Raw genomic sequence first — 21,443 nt, forward strand, 5'->3', positions numbered from 1 at the left:
TAGTATGAAAACAGCTTTCTAGCAGAAAAAATTTATACATACAAGAACATAGCATAACATAATTGAATAATTATGTGTCCCTGCTTCCCATGTATATTCCCATGTAGCTATATAACCAGACTCTACAAGATGGTTAAGACCTTCAAGATGGTTAAGATCTTCAGTGAGAGCTGTATGTCACAGACAATAAATACATATAATGGGGAGGAGGAAAGGAAAACTACTTAGCAGACAGCATGGTTCTTCTTTCAAGCTTCTGTCCTTTCCAACCACTGGTGAATTACAGCAACACTTAGGCAAAAGAGGCAGCCACCATTTATCATTTATTGTAAAAGTATTTTTACTGCTGAAAGTATCATTCAGGACTGAAAATGTTTGGTTCACAAAGAGTTATCTGTTCTGAAGCAGTCTGGTGCCTCTGAAACAAGCTGCCAGCAGTTCCCGGCAGTGAGCTGGACGAGGACAGCTGAGGGGAATGCCGGGAGGAGCTGAGCTCCCAGGAGGCAGCATGGAGAGAAAGCATCTGGTGGTGGGGAACCGTGACCTGAGCCACTGGAAACCATGGGCAGGGAGACACATCCTAATGCCTGTAGTCACGTCCTTTCCAAGGAGATCAGCAGTTCTCGTAATTGACTTCCCGTAGGACTTCAGTAAGCACAGAGATTTTTTCTTCTCGTCCACTGAAATCAGATGTAGAAGCAGAAACAGTCTCTGGACCCCTTGGGAATGCATGCTGGTGATATAAGCAAAGGCACAGTATTATATAGATGTGGGTATTAGGTCCCTTCCTGGATCAGTTTTTTTTTACTAGTCACATTTAAAGCTGTATCTTGCTGGTCACTTGCCCTAAGGCACACAGTACAAATTAAGAAAGAAAAGAAAAAAAATGGCATTCAGGGAAAAAATCTCAGAAGTAATTATTGTGGGCCAGTCAAAAAATATATATATATATATATATATATATATATATATTTTTTTTTTTTTTTTTCTAACATAGGAGGATGCAAAAAGACAACAGATTTCCCTGTGGCATCTTTCTGTGCTTCTGCTGCAACAATTAAGTTAACATGTCACATCTGCTATACATCCTAATGAGGGGAAATAAGAGGGATTCAAACCCAATTCATCCAAGAGCAAGGGATCTGAGATGCTCGTTTCTATAGCCCTAGAAGCAAAAGCCGTTATTACAGCTGAGGTATGTGACTGGTATTTATTTTCTAGACCTTTTCTCCGTACCTGCAAGCAGTTCTCAATTTAATTTTCTTTCCTCTTCCCATTCTAACATCTATAATGATCTTTTTTTCATAGAATAGCTAACCTAATAACAAACAATTCATATCTCCCATACAGTTATGTGTATATACATCTCTATATACATCTACTTAGGCATCATCAAGCAAGGAAACAAAAGTGGTATCACAAACTAGTCAATGAAATTAAAAAAGTGTGTCAGATTGCCAGAACTCTGTCTTAAAAATGATAATAGTTTGAATTTTTAGACTTTCCAACTAACAGCTTTCACTTTTGAAAAATTAATCTATCCCTCAGAATAGTTGCCAAAAAAGGAAAAAGAAAAATCTGGCTTGGTCCTGACTGTAGCTCCTAAAAGGATCATTCAGCCTAATCCTGTCTTTAGGAAAAACTAAAACTGTGATGCCAAATTTCGGTTTCTAGTCTAAAATATATATATATATAACATGCCAAAAATGTGTCTAAAAGAAGTAACCTGCCTGAGGTTAAAATGTTTTCCCTGATTTACAGTGTTTGGTTAAAAATGTATTTAGGATGATGACAAGCAAAGCAGGGTGTAATTTACTTTGAAAAGAAATTACTCTAATGCTGTAAAACTCACTGAGAAAAGTCAGATACATAAAAGGTGAAGAGAAATGCTGACAAACAATAACTATCACAGTGCAAGAGAGTAAAACAGCTTTAAATAATGTGCATATTTTATGAGGTACTCTTTTTTATAATTCACAGTAGAAACATGTATACTTTGCAAAGTCTAATCATGGCAATCACTGCCAGTTCAGCAAAGGTTTATAAATAGCTGTGTCTGCTTAAAGCAACTGCAGTGGGCTTCATCCCATATAAAATTAATAAATTTACAGATGGAGCTTCTTATTCTAAGACCTCTATTTAGGTGTCAGTCCTCTCTGGATGTGAGTGAGGTATTTAAGATCCAGTTCCTACTAACTGAGCTGTAGATACTGGGCTAGTATCTACAATTACTTTCCATCAGCTGACTAGCTATTTAGATTTGGGGAAGGGGAAAGCTCCATTGCCGGAACAGACCTTTTTGATCTCCGTTCAGACATTTTCAGGTAGTCTACATGGCTGCAGACACTGCTACAGGAAGTCATGGACCAGACTTACCAGCCCCCAGCTAATGCCTTTGGTGCCCCAGGGCATCTCAGTTGGTTGTCTGCTGAAGTTTAGATAACTGTATCTCACCTTTTGTTCACTAGGGTTACTAGAGGCTCAGTTCAGTTGCCTAAATAGAAGTGGGCTAAAATAGGCCATTTAAGATGACTCAGGATATCAGAAAAATCTGCTCAGGTCTGGCAAATGTAGGTCAAGCCTTATGGGAGACCCACATGTCGACAGACAGGCAGCCAGAAGGCAGACAAAAGATCTCACCTAGGGCATTTTAAAAGGCGCTAGGTGGCTAAGCTGGAGCAGTAAACGTCTGATATTAAACAGCAAAGAGAAGAAGAGAAAAATGTTATCTACAGCATGTATTGTAATTTTGGCACATTTGCCTTTTCCCTCTGTATTGGTTCTGATAAAATCTATTGAGTTCAAAGGAAAATCTTTAAATGTTAACAAAAACAATCATAGGTCCAAAGAGACTGCAACACACTGAACTTAAATGGAGATCTGTGTAATAAAATGCCAGGCTAAATGTTCTGCTTTGGCAGCCCACCTGTTATAAGTGACATGTTTGGAAAGCTTGTGTTGGAAATGCCTTGATACAGCTTCTGGACAATTATAACAGAACCACATTTCTGTACCCAATCCTTTTGCCTATATATTCGTATGCAGAATACCTGGAAATGAAACTGGCTTACTACTCTACTTACTTATTTTACTGTCTTTTTCAGAAAATCTCAGCAACAAGAAAATTCTCCTGCCTGAGCAGGTCTCACTCCAGAAGCCTGGAGGTCCACAGGCAGAATACTACTTCTGTGTTTTGCTATCCCAAATACAGTTGTCTGTTTTGAAAGCAAGGACAGTTCTATTCTTTTAAGCAACTTCAAAACATGAACTGTGTTGCCACTTTTTGAAAAGTGTATGTGTGTGATGCTCTTTGTTTTTTGGTGTGTTTGCTTTTGTTTTGTTTTGTTTTGTTTTGTTTTGTTTTTTACTTTTAACAAAGTAAAAGTAAAAAGAGAGACATCCAAGCTAGTTTTGTGATTCCTATTGGACCATACTGTAGTTATATTCCTCCCTTAGAAGACTCATAGAAGAAAATTGAAAGAGTGGTCTTTGTTTCATGGTTTATTAAATGAAAAATAAATAAATAAATAAGGGGAAAAGCAGCTTGCTGCAGAAAATACCCTCTCTGTCTCTCTCCCTAAGGCATAGATTTATAAAAAATTTATTCCAGCTCTCTGATATTTGAGCAGCAGGACAGTTCAGATCAAGTAGTATGTCTGTACTTACCTAAAATTTACAGTTTCTATCTGTCAGAAAGCAAATAAATCATCATGCACTGCCTTACTAAATTAAATTGCTGCACTAGATTCATTTTCCTCCTTAGTCCAGATTACATTTCTATGAATTTCACCATAAAATAGTGAATGGCATTTGTATTTTAGTACTAGTCCAGACTCATCTGGACTCAGTTGTGAAGAATTTTGCCATCAGGAAGACCTCACATGGTCTGACTACAAATGTTCTCAAAACAGCAGATCTTCACGCAAGTCATAACTATTCCATGGTCATACTAGGTGAGAAGAATGCATGTTTGATATCAGATACATACATTTTTAATGCTGTTTATCAAAAGGAGTATGATATCAGTACATAGGGCAAAGGCTCTCAGCGGTGTTTACTAAGATGAACTTTATACTTTACTGTGAAATTGAGATAGAATTCATTGCTGAGGACATGGTCAATGTGAGGATAAGATTGTACCTTGCTGAAATAAGAAGGGAAGAAAATATACAGGGAACTACCAGCAGTATCCAAATGAAAATAGTTTTTTTAGCTTTAGTTTTTGGGAAAGTAGGATACCTTATTTTGATTTGGAAGAGATTCGTCACTCAGCTAAAACTTCAGACTGAAGATCTCTTCTTGACCCATTAGAATATGATGAAAGACTTCACAGGGAGGTGAAACAGCCATTGAAATCCAAACTTCATTATCATTTACTTTCCCACAGTGATCACCCTGTAACAAGAGACAGTATCCTTGCAAGCTGTACTGCTTGCCAGGATAGCGCTGCCACCTGCGCAAGCTCCCTGCATCACCATCCTCTAGGGGAGAGTTCATGGGAGCATAAAGTCTCACCCTGGTGAAAATCTGTTGAGATGCCTTTCAGCTCAGTTACAGTAGCACTCTCTGCAGCATGTATCACAGCTGGAGTCAACTGGGCATCGAACTGCCCAGTGTGGGCAAAACCAGCAGCACTACTCTTGCACTCATTCATGTTCCTTCCTGTTCATTAGTTGTTTGTTTATCACTTCTGAAGACTCAGTCTGACCTTCTAACACAGAAACTGAGATTGCAATAACTTGTAAAGCACCGGGAGGAAAGCCACAGCATGCTGGTTTGTCAGACTGTAATGTCCTAACTCAGTTTCTCCTCCAGAAGGGGTGATTTCATTCCCAGTATCAACATATCCTCTAAATTTGTGCTAAACTAATACTTTTGAAAACACCTCTTATAAGTAATTTTTTATATTTCACAGACCAAGTATCCCAAACTTTGTTCGAGTCCAAAATGTTATGTGCCTGTCCCTGGAGGTTTAATTTCCACTGCTTGAAGCAGTAATGCCCCACCTCTGAACCACATGCGTTTCTTTTTTTTTTTTTCTCCTCTGTTTTTCACTTGCCAGTGCATACAAATGAAAACCTAGGTAAACCTTTTCAGGAGGCTAATGGATAACTTTCAAATTCCCACGACAGTGCTAGCAGGGTGCTAAGCTATGAGGAGAAAAGGAGGAAATTAGCCTGTCACTCTGGGAAAGCAATGCCTACTGATACAAGGAGCAGTCTAATCTCAGTAGCCTTTCCAAACAGTTTACATGAAAAAACAACAAACAGAGAGAAGGAAGAAAGAAAAGGATTTCTGTTGTAAATTGACAGGAATGACTGTATTGGGTTTCTGCTGATGAGATCTCTTTGCAGCAAAGGGTTAGAAGGAATAAAAGAGTCTTTATGCCTTATTGGGGTGAGAGAAAACAAGACATAATGATGAAGCTGAATATATGAGCATGCTTCTCAAAACCTATGCAAATATTCAGAGATTTACACTTCATGTTTCTTGATATCCACCAGCTTATTTTTCTGGTAATTCTGGTGGATTTTTTTTTCTGTACACAGATCAGCTATTTATGATAGTCAGAGATCACAGCAACTCAATAGGATATTTTAAATGAAAGTGAAAAATTATTAGAAACTAACTGGATTCTGGATAACCATAGCAGTAGCATACTTGCAAGAGCAAACTGTTTTAACATGGACCATACAAATTACATTTATGTATACAATCCAAATACTTGGGATTTACTGCATTAGCAGTGTGCAAAATGAAATGCATTTGAGAAATCCTTGGAATAAAGAATATATTTACTACTGATAGCTTAGAAGAGAGATAAACTTCTAGATGATCTTTTGGACTCATGATAAATATTTAATTGGGAGATGGCCAAAACTCGAAGATTTAAAAAATACAAATGCAAAATTCCTTACATCGTTCTGTAACCACATTCCTCAGAGATAGAGAAAAATGTTTCTATTGGAGTATTACTTATGTAAATACTATCACTTATGAAAACGCTAGGTCAATAAGGATGTGAAACTGAATTGAAGAACTGGATAACTGGTAACACAAATCTAGGAGCATAATTCTTGAACATAATTTCATAAAGCAGTGAGAATGCCAAAGAAAGTCTGAGGAGGTGACTTAAAGCTTTCAAAGTAGATCATAATGACCCACACATCTCAATTAGATGTTCTGCCCTCAGGAACATGCAGGACCTGTGGTTCCATGACCTGAAGTCTCTGGCAGAAACTTGTATTCCCATTCCTGCCTTTTCCTGAGTTCACTTAGCACAGTTTGTTGAATGGATATACTGAGAATAGTGTTGGAGAACCAAATATTTTAAAATAATTACTGGTACATTTTTATGGTTTGGTTTGTAGCTTATTTTTAGTTCAGGTCAGACTTGTGTTGAAGCATGGGACAGGATTTCCCCCAGCCACTACTGCCATTTCAGACTTTGTTTTAGAAAATTAACTAGCCTGTATGTAGAAACCTAGTATGACAAAGCTGTTGTGTTACTAGATGCAAAAAAAAAAAAAAAAAAAAAAAAGACACTACATTACATAAATGCATTACAAATAGTAAAAGTTAATTATCCAGAAGCATTTTACAGGTTCGAATGTCATCTTTGTCTTTTATTCTCATTCAATCACATCCTATATTTAAACAAGAAATTTCACTCAGTAGTTGCTCATCCTTTACTGATCCAACTGAGTTTAACCGACCAAGATAATATTAATGGATAAGTTGTACGTTATTTTTAACTCCAAGGATCTGTGTGTGACCTTCAAAAGCTAATTTTAAAACTTCAGGAAAATTTCCACTGTATAGATATCCTCCCTGCATACCAATCATATTTCATTGATGGGAAATGTTTTCTTCTGTTTACAACTCTGTGTAACCATACTGACTCCTGCATCTTAGAGAAGGAACATCCCCAAAACACTTGTTGCTGTTCAGTCCTTTTTAGGTTACTGGACACAGCAAGAATGGACCAATATTCTGTTTGGAAATGCTACTTTGGAGAACTTTTCCCAGTCATCCTAACATCTTATTTGACATGAGAAAAATGTGAAGTATTTTATAATAATTGCAATAATTAATAAATAATTAATATGTTTAAAAACTGATGCACAGAGTTAGGAAAAAAATGTGGCTAATGACTCAATCTCAATTTTGGCAAACTCTGTAAGGGTTTTCTACTGCTATTTCAGATAAAATGCTCTTGGCCGTCAGTGGGGATGCTTTTCTTCTAATCAGGCGAACACTCAAAAGCAGTCTTCAAAAGTTTCATCCAGAATAAGTAATTCAGGTCTCATGGTAAAGAACTCTTCCCAACTGGTGTTTCCTATAATTAATAAACTTAATCAAGGTCACGATGATTCGTTACCACATCTTGCAACCACTAGCTAACCATCGGTGTAACTTGTCTTCTGTGTAAAGATATTTTTAGAATTGCTGGTTGGCCTGAGTCAAAGCCAAACAGAGGTCTTGCCTGCTCAGGGAGTAAAGAGATATTTAGCAAGAGAAATATAATGTCTGGCTAATGACTTGGTAGTTAGGAGTGCTACTTAAGGCTATGTGAACAGAGAACTATTGGCTTTCTAACATTAAGTCAAGTACTAACTTGTCTGTATGATTTTTCAGTAAACAAGTGGAGAATTTAAATTCTTTCCATGTCTCTTTGTTTGTCATACATATATATTAATGCTACCTAAGTGGCTTTATTAATCATCACCTTTCAAGTACCCACTATTTTTGGAACTCTGCTATGCCCAGGAATAGCTTTTTGTAACGAGTTTCAAATATGATTTCAGAAAAACATTGAAGTGTTTAATATGTTTTGATGAATTCTTTATCTTTTATTGCAATAATTAAATCAGACAAGTGGAAGAGACAATCTGCAAATGCAGAAGTTACAATAAATAGGTGATATAGCAAATAAGAGCTACTAATTCAAACCCACTCATTGACAATGTGATGCAGATGCTAAATAAAGCAGAGCTAATGCACAGGAGGGACCAGATGGAATTCCTGCATCACAGCACAAATCACCATGGGAAACATCTGGAAATTATCATGAAAAAACAAACAAACAAAGAGGTCCCCTTAACCTCTAGAGCTTGCTAATCACAAATCATTGACTGAAAGTACCTGGAGAGTAGAGGTACAGCAGTTATTGTGAATGGAACTAAAAGAAGAAAGGCTATGACAGTATTTCATATCTGCTGTATTTTGGGTTGGATATAATGTCCTCAGTGGGAGACTGAGCATTACCAAGATGACATTGCTTTTCCAAGGCATACGTGAAAAAGGCAAATGAAAGGTTTTTGCCAAGCTTAATTGAACACATCCCAATGCATTAAAACAGATAGAGCAGACAAGGCAGCATAGAGTTCAAAAAGGGCCAAACAGTTCAATTTGGATACATGGATATCTTCAATGCCTGTACATGGCGAACTAAATCAGCATAGGTGTGAGCGTGCCTAAAATACATGCTATGAAGGACACACATTGTCACCTTACGTCTCTGCTCCTGCTTCTGGGAAAGAGTGCTATGTGACTGAGGGATGCCCGTATACTGATAAGACGTTCTAGGTCCTCACTCTACATTTCAGATCATGCTCTGAAAGCCAAGCATCTGACGTATAGGCAACATCTCACACAACTTGCATATGTATTCAGTCTTCGCCGGTCTTGGCCCTACACCATCTATGGCTCAGAGATTTTCTTCATGGTCCTGGAGCACACACAAAACACACTTCTCTTGGTTTCAGTTACACCCTGTATTCTTTTGGAATTCTGGTAATTTTTAGGGTCTGTCCATGACCAAAAGATACCAAAGGAATGCATACAACCCAAGATCTTTTACATAAAGGAAGAAACATAGATTTGAGTAACAACTTTTGAAAAAAATGTTGTAATAACCAAAATGGGAAAAATGTAGTTTTCATTTATATGGTCAACTCAAATAAAACAAATTAGGTCTCAGTGAGTCCATTATTTCTTTACCAAATTTATAGTTCCCATATGTGAGATTTGTCATGAGTATGGCCAAACGAGGCCTAACCACTCCTGGTTTAACCTGAATTTAAATGCTCTTGTGTGCCTATTTTTATAGAAATAAAATCTCTTTGGGGTTACCTTATTATTTTTCTCTTCTGTCATTTTTTATGTGTGAAACATTCTGGACCATATACTTTAGCTTTCTTTTTCTAATTTAGGTTTAGTAAAGTTGCAAGAATTACTCTATAAAACTTTGCTGAAGGAAAAAAGAATGTCTAAGAAAAATATTATCTGAAGCAAAGAAATGTGAAAAGTCTGAGATATGAGCCACAGCCTGGGCCTGACATTGTTCTCTTATGAAAAAAAAAAAAGTAATATGAATGGTGGCAATGACATTTTAGATTACATCAATATTCACACGACCAGAATTTGTTCTGCTTTGCTTTCTAAGTTTATTGTGATGCTCAAGATTATACATCTGCCCGTGATGCATTGCCATATAATGAAGTCAATAAAAATGTAATGAAGAATATTATCTGTTCTTCATCTACCTATTACAAGGATTTTGTGCCAGTATGCCCTTTACAATCTTGTAAAAAGCATGTTTATTCGTACAGAGCATTGAGACACATCAAACGGCAATGGCAAACGAAGTATATGATTTTACCTTCTCTGTCAGATTGTTTCTCAAAACCATTATCTGTCTGAAGCCAACAGGGTAACTTTAATATGTCCACAGTTAATATGGAAAGTAAAAGATGCATGGGCTTGTATTTGACAGAGACAACTTTTTCACAGAAAAATGGATTTATTTATTTATTTATTTTATCTTAAATGCTTTATTGGCTCTGATGACAGATGGGATTGGGATTAAGCAATTTTACTACTGTATTTTGAGAACATTCTCAACAAATATTTTCAAAATATTCAACAAATATTTTCTGTCCCAAGGAGAGTTTGGTGATAGATTTGTTTCCAGGTATTCCCCAGAAACTGTTTGCTCCTGCTCTTATCAGACATTCCTGAAAGGGAATGACCTTAGAAAGGAAGAAATGCAAACATTCCTTTTAGGAGCTCAGTGAAGGAGACTTAAAAATTCTGACAAAAGAAAATTCCCCTATAAAGGTATTTGTAAACAGAGTCTAAGCAGGGAAAGTTGTCCTAGGACACAAGGCAATAGATCAAGACAGAGCCAATAGTACTGAGGTGCTAGAAACACCTTCATCAGTGAAATATGCAGAAGATAGAATCACAGAATGATTTGCATTGGAAGGAACCATTAATTTAATCCAGTTCCAACCTCCTGCCATGAACTGGGTGGGGTCCAACCCGGCCTTGAACAATTCCAGGGATGGGGCATCCACAAATTTTTCCAGGGCCTCCCACCTCCTGAGTGAAAAATTTCTTCTTTATATCTAATCTAAATCTACCTTCTTTCAGTTTAAATCTATTACCCCTTGTCCTATCACTACATGCTCTTCTAAAAAGTACCTGTATTCATTCACTATGGCTGTTTTTATTATGTCTCAATATGGTCTTTCTACTCACTGAACATACATAAATTCTTTAGAGCTTTCTGGGATGCAAAGGAAAATATTATGGAAAATAAGAAGAAAAAAATTTATAGCCACTGAAAATATCTGCAAGTGATTTGCTATAGCATGAAGTGGATGTGGCTAAATTCAGAGTGAGTTCTTTCTGTGGTTACTAATTTCACAGGCAGTGATAGATTTTTTTTTTCCTGTTCTTGTATTTTATACCAGATTGCAGTTAATAACGCTCTTGGAAATGCTGTCAAATTAGAAAATAAATCCATTATCATTACGTGTTCCCTCAACTAACAGTCAATCAAACTTCCCACACAATTCTCCCAAATCTTTCTTCTGCTCCCCCAGAAAATATTGGAATTGCTGAAACTTATTTTTCCCTGCAGCATAATACTGTTTAAAATAAGTCTGATTTAATTCCTTCTACTTATAATAACTATCTTTCCATTTGCAGGTAATATTGAAACAATCCTCTGCAGTTCACATCAAATGAAGATTTGTGGTGCCATTTGCAATCTTTGCAGCAGAGAAAGACTAAATAAGACTGTATTACAATAGAAGGGAAGTAAGCATCCATTTTTTTCCCCAAAATTCTCTCTTCCATCCTCAACCATAATGGATTGTGCTGAACAGGGGGTCCTGGGTTAGTTCATCATAACCAAACACTCTCAGGGGTATTTCTCACTGATCACCTTCCTCCTGGAGGATGGCAGTGCTGGTTACCATGAACTGACAAGGCAGCAGGTTAAGCACTGATTTTTCTTGTGTATTTCTAAAACTACTTCCCAGATGCTTCCCAGATGCATCCTCAACTCAGAGCTAGCATTTACACTTTAAACATGCTGCTCTTAGAACATATCCACATTTGTTGTTTTCTTTTAATTCCCATTGGGAAATTGGTTGGAGAGGGACTATGCTGTTTCAGAGCTGAGTAGGTGCAGAGCAGCACAATATTCACCATAAACAGCCTATTATGCCCATAACTATGTGGCAGATTTCTTCGCTGTGTCTCTCTCAGGTTGTGCAATATCAAACAATTCACACTTACAATTATTCTGATCTACCTAAAAATCTTCAGAAACACAATCCATCTCCAGACATTCAAGCCTTCAAACACTTTGCAACTATTGATTTGATCATTACAGAATGAAGGTTATGTTTCTATTGCACCTGATTTTAAAACAAAAAGAAATACAAGCTGGTCTTTGTCCAGGCCAACAGGCACTTATTTGAAAGTAAGAACAAAATGAAAATGAAAACCATCTCTGTCACTTCTCAATAACCACCAAATAAAAATCCAAACACTTTTTTTTTTTTTTTTTTTTTTAAACTTTTGATACAGAAAACCACATGCATATTCCCTTTTTCATTCTGTTTGAACAGAAACCTCTTGCATCCCACATTGCTGTCACTCAGTTGAGGAGCTGCCAGTCAGACACAACAGTATTTCTCTAATCACTTTGAGGACCACTAGAGAGTGACTGTATTGTTTTCTTTAATGCCCTGCCCGAGAGCAAAATCTCCCACTGAGAAGCCGGGAGCAGAGCATACACTCTTCTTTTTGCCTACAGAGACAATTTTGTTAAATTTTGAAAAGTTTTATCTCCTCTGACTGGCTCCTTTGCCCATGTTCCAAGCCAGCCAAATATGCTCCAGCCCAGAAGACAAGTGGCCTGTGCACCAGGGGCACGCTATGCCCTACCTCTTATATGTTGTCACCAAGCACCTGCTAACTAATGGCCTTGGCTGTTCCCCACACTGCTCTCCAGTATAATAAGGGATGCTGCAAGCAGAAGGTCATGTGTGCATGTTGATGTGACAAATTTTTTTTTGAATAATGGCAAACTCTAAACACAAAACCGAAAGCATACAGAATGATGTTTTTATTGAAGTATTGGTTAAGTACAGACAAATTTATGTGATGTTACACAATGACATGATTTTTGTTGAAGAAAAAAAATGGTAAATGACAAATTATTGTCAGAAGCAAGACCCAAGTTCCCAGCTAAAGGTACCGAGTGGATACTATGAAATACAAACCAAAGAAGAATACAAACTGTCAGACCCCATTAACAAAGCCTCCTGCTGCCTATGTTTAATGTCAAAAAATTATGAGAAATCCACAGGGAGACAGCTGTTAGACGCTCAGAGATACTGTTACTGACCTTGGTAGGAAAGGTTAACATGAACCACAAATCTGAATATCATCAACGTGCATATGGTAATGAAAGCCATATGACACAATCAGTGTCAAGGAGATTTCAATTTACTGAAAGATCTGAAAGGCTCAGGACAACGCCCTGAGGTCCACTGACACTCACAAAGCTGATGACTACAAAACTGCACCTGGTTTAAAAATGTTGCTTATAAGGTAAGACCCACATCTTGTCCCAACCCATACAGCTTCTCAGACAACTGTTGAAGCAATGCCAGAGACAGCTGCTCAGCTGAGCAAACCTAAAGCAAATCCACAAATGTCACTCAAGATCCTTGTTTTAACACAACTGGCCTAAAAACATAAATCCACTTAGTCATATGCTAAACAAATATTGAGTTTGAGACAACATAAACTAAAAGATGTGTGGAAGGAAAAAACATAAAAAGAAGTGCTAGATATAATGAACTTCAGGAGATGCTATAGGCTTTGTTCCAATCATAATCAGAACAATGGAATGGTTTGGGTCAGAAGGGACCTTGAGGATCAGGTCCCTCCTGCCACGGGCAAATGCCTGGCAGGCAGCTAAGCACCACACAGCTGTTCACTTATGCCTGTCCCCTTCCTCAGTGGGACTGGGAAGAAAATAGAAAAAAAAGATAAAAACTTATGGGTTGAGATAAAGGCAGTTTAATAGGACAGAAAATGAAAGGAAATAATAATAATGATGATAATAATAATAGTCCTGGATGTGTCTCCCCCCAAATCCTGGCACACCCCCACCCTCCTCACTGGCAGGGTACCATGAGAAGCTGGAAAGTTCTTGCCTTAGAGTAAGCACTGCTCTGCAACAACTGAAACATCACTGTGCTATCCACATTATTCTCATCCTGAACCTAAAACGCACTACTAGGGAGAAAATTAACTCTATCCTAGCCCAAACCAGGACAGCAGAGACTCATTTCACTATATCAGGCTGCCCAAACCCCATCCAACCTGGTCCTGAACACTTCCAGGGACAGCACATCCACCAGTTCTCTGGGCAACCTGTTCCAGTGCCTCACCATCCCCCATAACGGCAGCTTTATTTAAGGATTAGAATGTGAAAAACTGGAGTCTGGTACAAACCTAGAATGTCTCACTGAGAAAGTAAAGATGAGAATTTTAAACATGGTTTCCTTCCCTGACAGTTCAAACTGTTAAATTAGGCCAATTACAACATGGACAAATATTTTCAAATCCTAAGAGCTACTTGCCTAGCTGTTGGACCCCTTATAAGACCAAAATATACATCATGTTTCTGATAGACAACAAATATCTTGACATACTAATTCTGGTTTGACCTCTGATGTAAGCTCCCAATAGAAAGACTTAAATTATATTTAATTATATGTAACAATTCACGTATTTTAAACCATGCATTGTTATATTGCATTCTTGAATATTCAAAAGGTCAATAAACTTTTTTTCTGTTGAGACTTATTTGTGTTACTGCACTGTGCAGCTCTGTCATTAACATTTTTAAAGGTTCTGAGGTCATTTGAAAACTAGACAGAGCTATGCAGTTTAAAAGAGAGTGTATAGGGAGCAACCATTCACAGACAAGGAAATGACTAATTGGATTGGACTTTAACTTCAGTTCAGTGGTATCTCTCATAGATACTATTTCCCCTCAATGACTTTTAAGGATGCATAAGTGTTATAAGAAATTTGCTTCAGAAACAAAACTTACATCTCTGAGAGGATACAGACATATCTGGAAATCTCAAAATCCCAAAATAGAAAAAAAAATCAGTACATAGAGTCCTTGGATATATTATTTATTTATTAACACCCATCCTGTTTTGGAAAACATGCTAATTGTCAATTTTGTGCTTGATATGCTGTATATATTTTTCACAGATAAACTTTGTAGGTAAGAATTGTGTGCTTCTGTTTCCTTTTTCTCTTGATAATTAATTTTCTTTATGCTGAAAAGCACCCTAAAAATCACATTTGTGTGGAAATTTTCTTTGTCCTCTTTTCTCATGCGAAAACAAGTAAGTCCCACAGTTTGGCTTTCCTGGCTGCATGACAGCCTGTCTTTAATAGTAAATGTGGTGAGGGCTCCCACATTCCTAGAACCACAGAATAGTTTGGGATGGAAGGGACCTTTAAGATCATCCAGTTCCAACCCCCCTGTCACAGGCAGGGTTACCCAGACCAGATTGCCCAAAGCCCCATCCAACCTGGCCTTGAACACCTCCAGGGATGGGGCATCCACAGCTTCTCTGGGCAACCTGTGCCAGGGCCTCACCATGTTCTCTCAGAACACAGTGGTTACATGTAGATAATGCACCCTCCTGGTTTGCTGAGCTCATAAGCTGCTCCACTGAAGGATACCTGTAATTTTGGAGTCCTCAGTTAGCTGTACAAGTTGCTAAATCCCACTTTACCAGAACACCTTCTGCAGAGGTACCTCCCTAAGAAAATACAGACTATGATGCTAGGACTGCCAGACATGAAATTCTGGCCTGCTTTTGGCACCACAGTGTTGGCAGCAGGAAATCCCAGTCTAAAGGACCAATGCAGCCTCATGCACAATCTAGAGATCTTCAAGCTCTTAAAATGATCTTGGCAAATTTTGCTTCTGGGCTTTTCCTTTCCATTGCCAAGGATCCTATGCTTAATGGCTGCCTTAGTGGATGTTGCCTCACTCATAGTGTGCACACGTGCACAGGCACACATCTGTGTGCATGTGTTTGCATTTATTTAATCATTTATTTATACAAAGAGGTATCTTCAAGATACATTATTAACTTGTCCTTGATACATTATATATAGCCAGAAGAGCAAGGACAAGACTAGGAGCAACAGGTTAGCTTGAGTTCATTTCTATGTAAGCATGCATAAAATATGTGATGGTGTGCTATAAAGGCATGGGAATTTTTGTGGAGGTGTTGTCAGATGACCTAAATGGGGACTGAACAAACCTTGAGGAACATGAACAAGTAGCAGAGGTGGCCAACAACCACAATGCTTTGGTGCAGCAGTTGATGCAGAAAGGTGCACAATAAAGGGAAAAAAACTCTATGTGCACTTGGTGACAGTACAACCTCCACTACTCAGTCGTCCTGTGTTTCTATGCTGAATGCAAATGTATAGCTATTTCAGTCAAAAGAAACTAATTTTTTAGAAATATGATTATTCAAAATATTCTTGCAATAAAACCTTATGCCACATGACATTGATTTTACCCTTATATCCATGCATGTGACTTTGCATGCACACATGTAGAAATCTCAGATTCACAGCAATTTTTGATCACAGCAAATGCCAAAGCACACACACATTTAATTAAAAGAGGAGACGTTTTATTAGCTCATTTCTTACTCTGAACTTGTACAGTACCAAAAATAATAAATCCAAACTTTTTTTTTTTTTTTCTTTGTGTGTGTGTCTCTATGTCCAATGCTGAATAACTATTTGGATTAGCTATAATCATAGAATCATAGAATCATAGAATAGCTTGAGTTGGAAGGGACCCAGAAGGGACTCCTGGCACCACACAGGCGTACCTAAAAATTCAGACCATAATCTAATGAATAGAATGATAGAATCGTTCAGGCTGGAAAGGACCTTTAAGAACATCTAGTCCAATGCTTAACGTAGTACTGACAAGTCCACCACTAAACCATGCTAGTAAGTTCTACTTCTACATGTTTCTTAAAGACCTCCAGGGATGGTGACTCAACCACTTCCCTGGGCAGCCTATTCCAATAGTAATAGTAAAGAAATTTCTGAAGGGCCAGGCAACAACAGAAACTTGCAAATTACCTGTGGTTTTCAGAAAAATAAAATAAAATAAAATAAAATAAAATAAAATAAAATAAAATAAATAAAATAAAATAAAATAAAATAAAATAAAATAAAATAAAATAAAATAAAATAAAATAAAAAGCTTCTTGGTTTCACTAATGCAGCAGACTTTTTACTAAAATTAATAATTATACTAAAAGGTACATTTCTGCTTATTCAATCTTCTGGTTACATCCTTTTGGTTTAGTCAGTAAGAGTTCCCAGTTAGCATCCCATATGCATGTGAGAAAAAAACTGATCTCCTGCAATTTTAAAAGAATTCATAGGAATCCAGGCTCACTTGGCAGGGCTTTTTCCAACAGCTAAAAAAGTGTCCATTTTTAAGTCAGCAATGAAAGGCTTGTCTGTAGCTGGGGGCTTTAAATATTTAAGCTGAGTTCACCAGGCAGTGTGTTACTACAGGCTTTGACAATTACCAGAAGGAATGCAGAAACTGTCAGAGCATCTGTTTTCCAGCACTTGCATCTGTAAAAGCATTTTCAAAGAGCTGGCTGGGCTCAGAGCAGGTATAGGGATCCCTATACTACAGTACCAAGGATAGGGAAACAGGGAGCACAGCTTTCCTTCCTCTTTATTCCATTTACTGTTTATTTGGAGTTTTACCTCTCTGATAGTGTTTTCAGTTTTGCTTCCAGATCAGCTCCATTTATTTTCATCTCCTATGTTGCAAGAATTTTTTGTTTGTTTGTTTTCCCCCTTCTTCCCTCTGCATCATCTTGCTTTTAAAATTAAGTACCTGCAACACTTCCAATTTTTATCTGGATCCTCTCCATTCGTGATGCAACGTCTCCAGCTTTTTAACTACATTTTTGAAACCCCTCTTCCTGCTGTGGGAGGGACAATTCAGAACCAAATAGAAAGCTGATGCCTACCTTAACTCTTTACCTGATGTCTCTGAATGATGTGGAGACATTGACTGCATGTGGGAAGCTCCTGCTTAAGGAGAACCACAATAAAATAATGCTATATGGCCATCTTTGGTTGAAAGAAAAGTGAAGAGTTCAAGAATTCATGGAAAAGGGAGTCATAGATGATTGTGGGAAAAAGCAGAAAGATAAAGAAAAATGTCTGCATGGAACAAATTTACCTGTAGGGACACATTTTGAAGAGGAAGATATGTGAGTAGAGTGGGGACTTGCAAAGAGAATTATTCTCATCTGCCTTTCATCTGGTACAGAAAAAAAGGTCCGTGGTATTCTCCTAGGCATGGTGTCAGATGAAAAGTAGCTCAGAATTAAAAGGAAAAAATGATGACACATTTACAACATAGTTGCTAGAAATCACAACCAAAGCTGCAAAGAGACATGGGGTAACAATGAAAGGCAGCCATTGCTGACAGTAGGTAGATTTAGATTAGATACCCTGTGGAGAGAAATGCCTCTCAGTCCTGAACACAACGTGTATTTTTTTACCTTATAGTGTGTCTCACTGAAAGAATGCAAAGTTGTTTCACAGACACTCCAATTGAGGTCTCAAATTTCCTGAGAATGTCCTTTCAAATTGGCAAAAAGACATAAAATGTCAGGGAAATCTTAACAATGCTGTGCAGTTAAATGAGTAGTTTTAATTCCTCCCAGTGTCAATAATTTGCTCTGTAATTACAGTTGATACAGTAATAAAGATAAATGATAGTCAGCTAAAATTATCTGGAAAGATAATTGTCTCTTTAACTCACACAAAGACAACAATTTGCATATGGCAAAATCCTGGCATATTCTTTAGTCCTGTCCTTTTTGCTGATTTCCCAGTAATGTTCCAGACTAATTTGTTTTTGATTTGTTTTTAGGTATACAAAAATGATTGATCTGGACTCTGGTCCTTCATGCTGAGGCCAGGTTTATTTTACGCTGCTTTCTGCAGAACAACCAGGAAAGACGAGCAAAGGACTTTTCAGTGCCAGAGTTAATTCTCCTGGTTCCAGCTGCCCACAGAAAAAGGCACAGATTTCACAGGGGCTACTAGAAAGACTTTCATCTGTGTATGTATGTATGTATATATCCATCCATCTATCTGACTATCTTTTTCTGCCTGTTTCTATTATCTGTATTTTCATCTCTGCTTCTGTACAGTGTGGTGAGTAATCAGTAAAGGCCAGTTACAGCTGACAGTCAAAGACTGAAGGTCTTTGCATTAAACTTGAGACCAGCCAGTTTCAAAGAACGCTCATTTTAATTTGCAGGAGAAATAAACTAAATGCGACAGGAATTCACAGGGGCAGAAAACTTTCACTTGGTCTGGTTGGTATTAACCACCTCATTGCCCCAATATAATGAAACATTATCAAACACAATGAAACTCTAGAAGCCCCTAGGATTATGTGAGTGCAGCCTACAAAACAGATTTGTACACTCCCTGACTGGTGAAAAACAGTGGAAAAACTACTGTCTGCTGCTAATGGAAATTTTCAACACCTTCTTGAAACAAGCTAGCTTGTCAAACTCTTTCTGAAAACAGCCATAGTTTCAAAAAGAATAAGGAGGTTAGAAAAGCCACTTTACCCATTTTCCCGTCTCCAGCCTGGGAAAATTACTGAGGTGCAGAGAATGAAAAGCAAGTGACATCTGCCAACATGCTTCATATCTGGGATGTAGTAGTCCTGAAGGCCCAATAGTATTACTTAGGGCAATGAATACTGATCACATCCCAAAGCTCCTATAATTTGGCTCTCTGCAGCACAAGAACTAAAGACCATGGGTTACAGTGTCACCACTCCTTGAGCAACTGACATTACTGTGGTCTTAAATATTTCTCCTCAGCAAAAGAAAGTTGCTCATAATGGGCAATAAAGTCTTTTTTCCAAATGCTCTTTTTGGCAATTTTGTGATGTCAGGCCCACAGAAGGCTGGTGATGCTCTGGTATAGCCAGCCATATCATAAGACTACTTTTATATAGACTACTACTTTTTTGTCTAGGATGAATCGGCATCCAGAGGAAAAGCTGCTGACTCAGACTTTCTACTGTAGAATTAAACAATGTTATCTGGAAGGAAAGAACAAACTAGCTGAAATGCTACCCCTCCCCCCCACTTCCATGTTTTCCTCTGTTTATGAGCTTGGGTAGAACTGGATTCATATGGCAATTGTCTGGGCAATTGAATCTAGCAGTGAAAAATCTCCGGCAGTGAAATCCGTCTCACCTAACTTAAGCCATTTCAAAATAAAATTGTTAGTTTAGCTAATCATCTAGGCTCTTGTACACTGTGGAGACTTGCAGATATTTATGAAAGGTGATTCACCCCACCCCGGGTGTTCAGCAGAGGGTGGAGGTGTCTATCCTTCTCTCCTGGCTATATCAGGAAGCTAAGTGCTAGTTTAGGCTAAGTGATTAGCATTTAATTGGTAGGCAAGATTAATCCCAGTTCACTTTAAAACTTCCTTGGCTACATCAAGCTTAATGCCTTCCTGCAAATTCTGTAACATACTTTACTATTGCCTAGAGGTGTGCTTCAAGCTCCAGCACAAAGAGGCAGACTTCTGCCTTGTGCTAAACTGCTGGGGCTACATTAACCCTTTCTCTCAACTTTACCCTGGCTTCCAGTTCACAGCCATGGCTGGTTTAAAACCTGGATTTTACTTTTCAGTGATCACAATGAGCTGAGTATTACAGAAAATGCAAAGATATCCTAGGCAAAGGCCCTAAGAGCTGTGAGATTTTTTTCTTATTATTATTTGTATTTTTTATTTTTTAAGTTCTATCAAAATGAGTGCCTTCTCTACCTTCTCCCTCTAGCCTTTTCTTCTTCCGACCCTCACCTTTCACTTTCAGCTCATGCAGATTTCTCAGCATATTTTAATAATATTTTTTTTTGCCTCCCAAAACCTGTCTTCTGTAACAATTCATTTTGATCATTGTAATTAGATGAATTTTGCAATAGTGGTACATTGAATTGCAGTGGTGTAGTACTGAGCTTGGATCATAATTCTTCCCAATTTTCTGTATAAATCTGGTGTTTCCTACAGTCACTGTGAAGCACTAAGGGAAGTGAATCACCCACCCTTCCTCCAGGAGAGTCATATAACACAGCCTCATGTTTCTCTTACTGCATTTTATAACAGTAGTAATGTAAGAATTTATTGCTGACCTGATATGCAGGAGCAAAATCTCGCCACTTAATAAAGCTATTAAACACTCTGGATTTTTCCCACGTAAGAGATCAAACTTACAACATCACCCAAAGTTCCCTGGCACTACTATTCAATACTCAATACCGTTGTATAGAATCATATGGTTTGTCCATAGAATTTATAATCCTGGAAGATACTGTGTCTGGAAAGTGTTTTTATTGCAATTTAATACATGTTATATATTACTGTCAAAGATGAAACATCACTCTATCAGTAGTGCTTGTTAGGGAACAACACCTGGTGTATATGCAGCAAAGGTTATTATATTTCCCTTTCACAGTAGAGGTTTTTAAGTCTTGACAATGGACTGGCTTTTTACAGCTGAGATTAAAGTTGAGACTATGACAAGCAGAGAGAGGTGCTCCTCTGTTTATTGAACCTTCTGATGATTTAAACAGGAGGGGAAAAAGATAATTTTCCCACTAAAACTTCTTTTTCCTTTTATAAAAACTCATACGTAAAATGCCAATGAAATGTCTAAGAAATATTCCACTTCCATCATTTCAGTTATTGCTATTGCCCAAAAAGGGATTTCTGGTTTGTTAAAACATCCTAAAATGTTTGTTAAAATATCCTAAAATCCTTTCATTTGCAGCTGAAACCAGACTCATTAAAAATGTAATTAAGGTAAGATTTTTTATTTTATTATTTTATTTTATTTTATTTTATTTTATTTTATTTTATTTTATTTTATTTTATTTTATTTTATTTTATTTTATTTTATTTTATTTTATTTTATTTTATCTTTTTAAATTTTATTT

At 37.4% G+C, this 21,443-nt stretch overlaps 1 long non-coding RNA gene across 2 annotated transcripts; it reads left to right on the forward strand.

The window, feature by feature from the left end:
* Window positions 1-234: 234 nt before the first annotated feature.
* LOC137856895 (uncharacterized) lies at window positions 235-15,108 on the forward strand. 2 transcript variants are annotated; one of them, XR_011096863.1, is made up of 3 exons: window positions 235-769; window positions 998-1,195; window positions 10,999-15,108. It is a non-coding gene; the product is annotated as an uncharacterized lncRNA (long non-coding RNA). The 2 variants fall into 2 exon arrangements; XR_011096862.1 differs by lacking the exon at window positions 10,999-15,108 and adding an exon at window positions 3,105-5,508.
* The last annotated feature ends 6,335 nt before the right edge of the window (window positions 15,109-21,443 follow it).

The sequence above is a fragment of the Anas acuta genome, chromosome 1, assembly GCF_963932015.1.
Source record: "Anas acuta chromosome 1, bAnaAcu1.1, whole genome shotgun sequence".
Classification (NCBI taxonomy): Eukaryota; Metazoa; Chordata; class Aves; order Anseriformes; family Anatidae; genus Anas; species Anas acuta.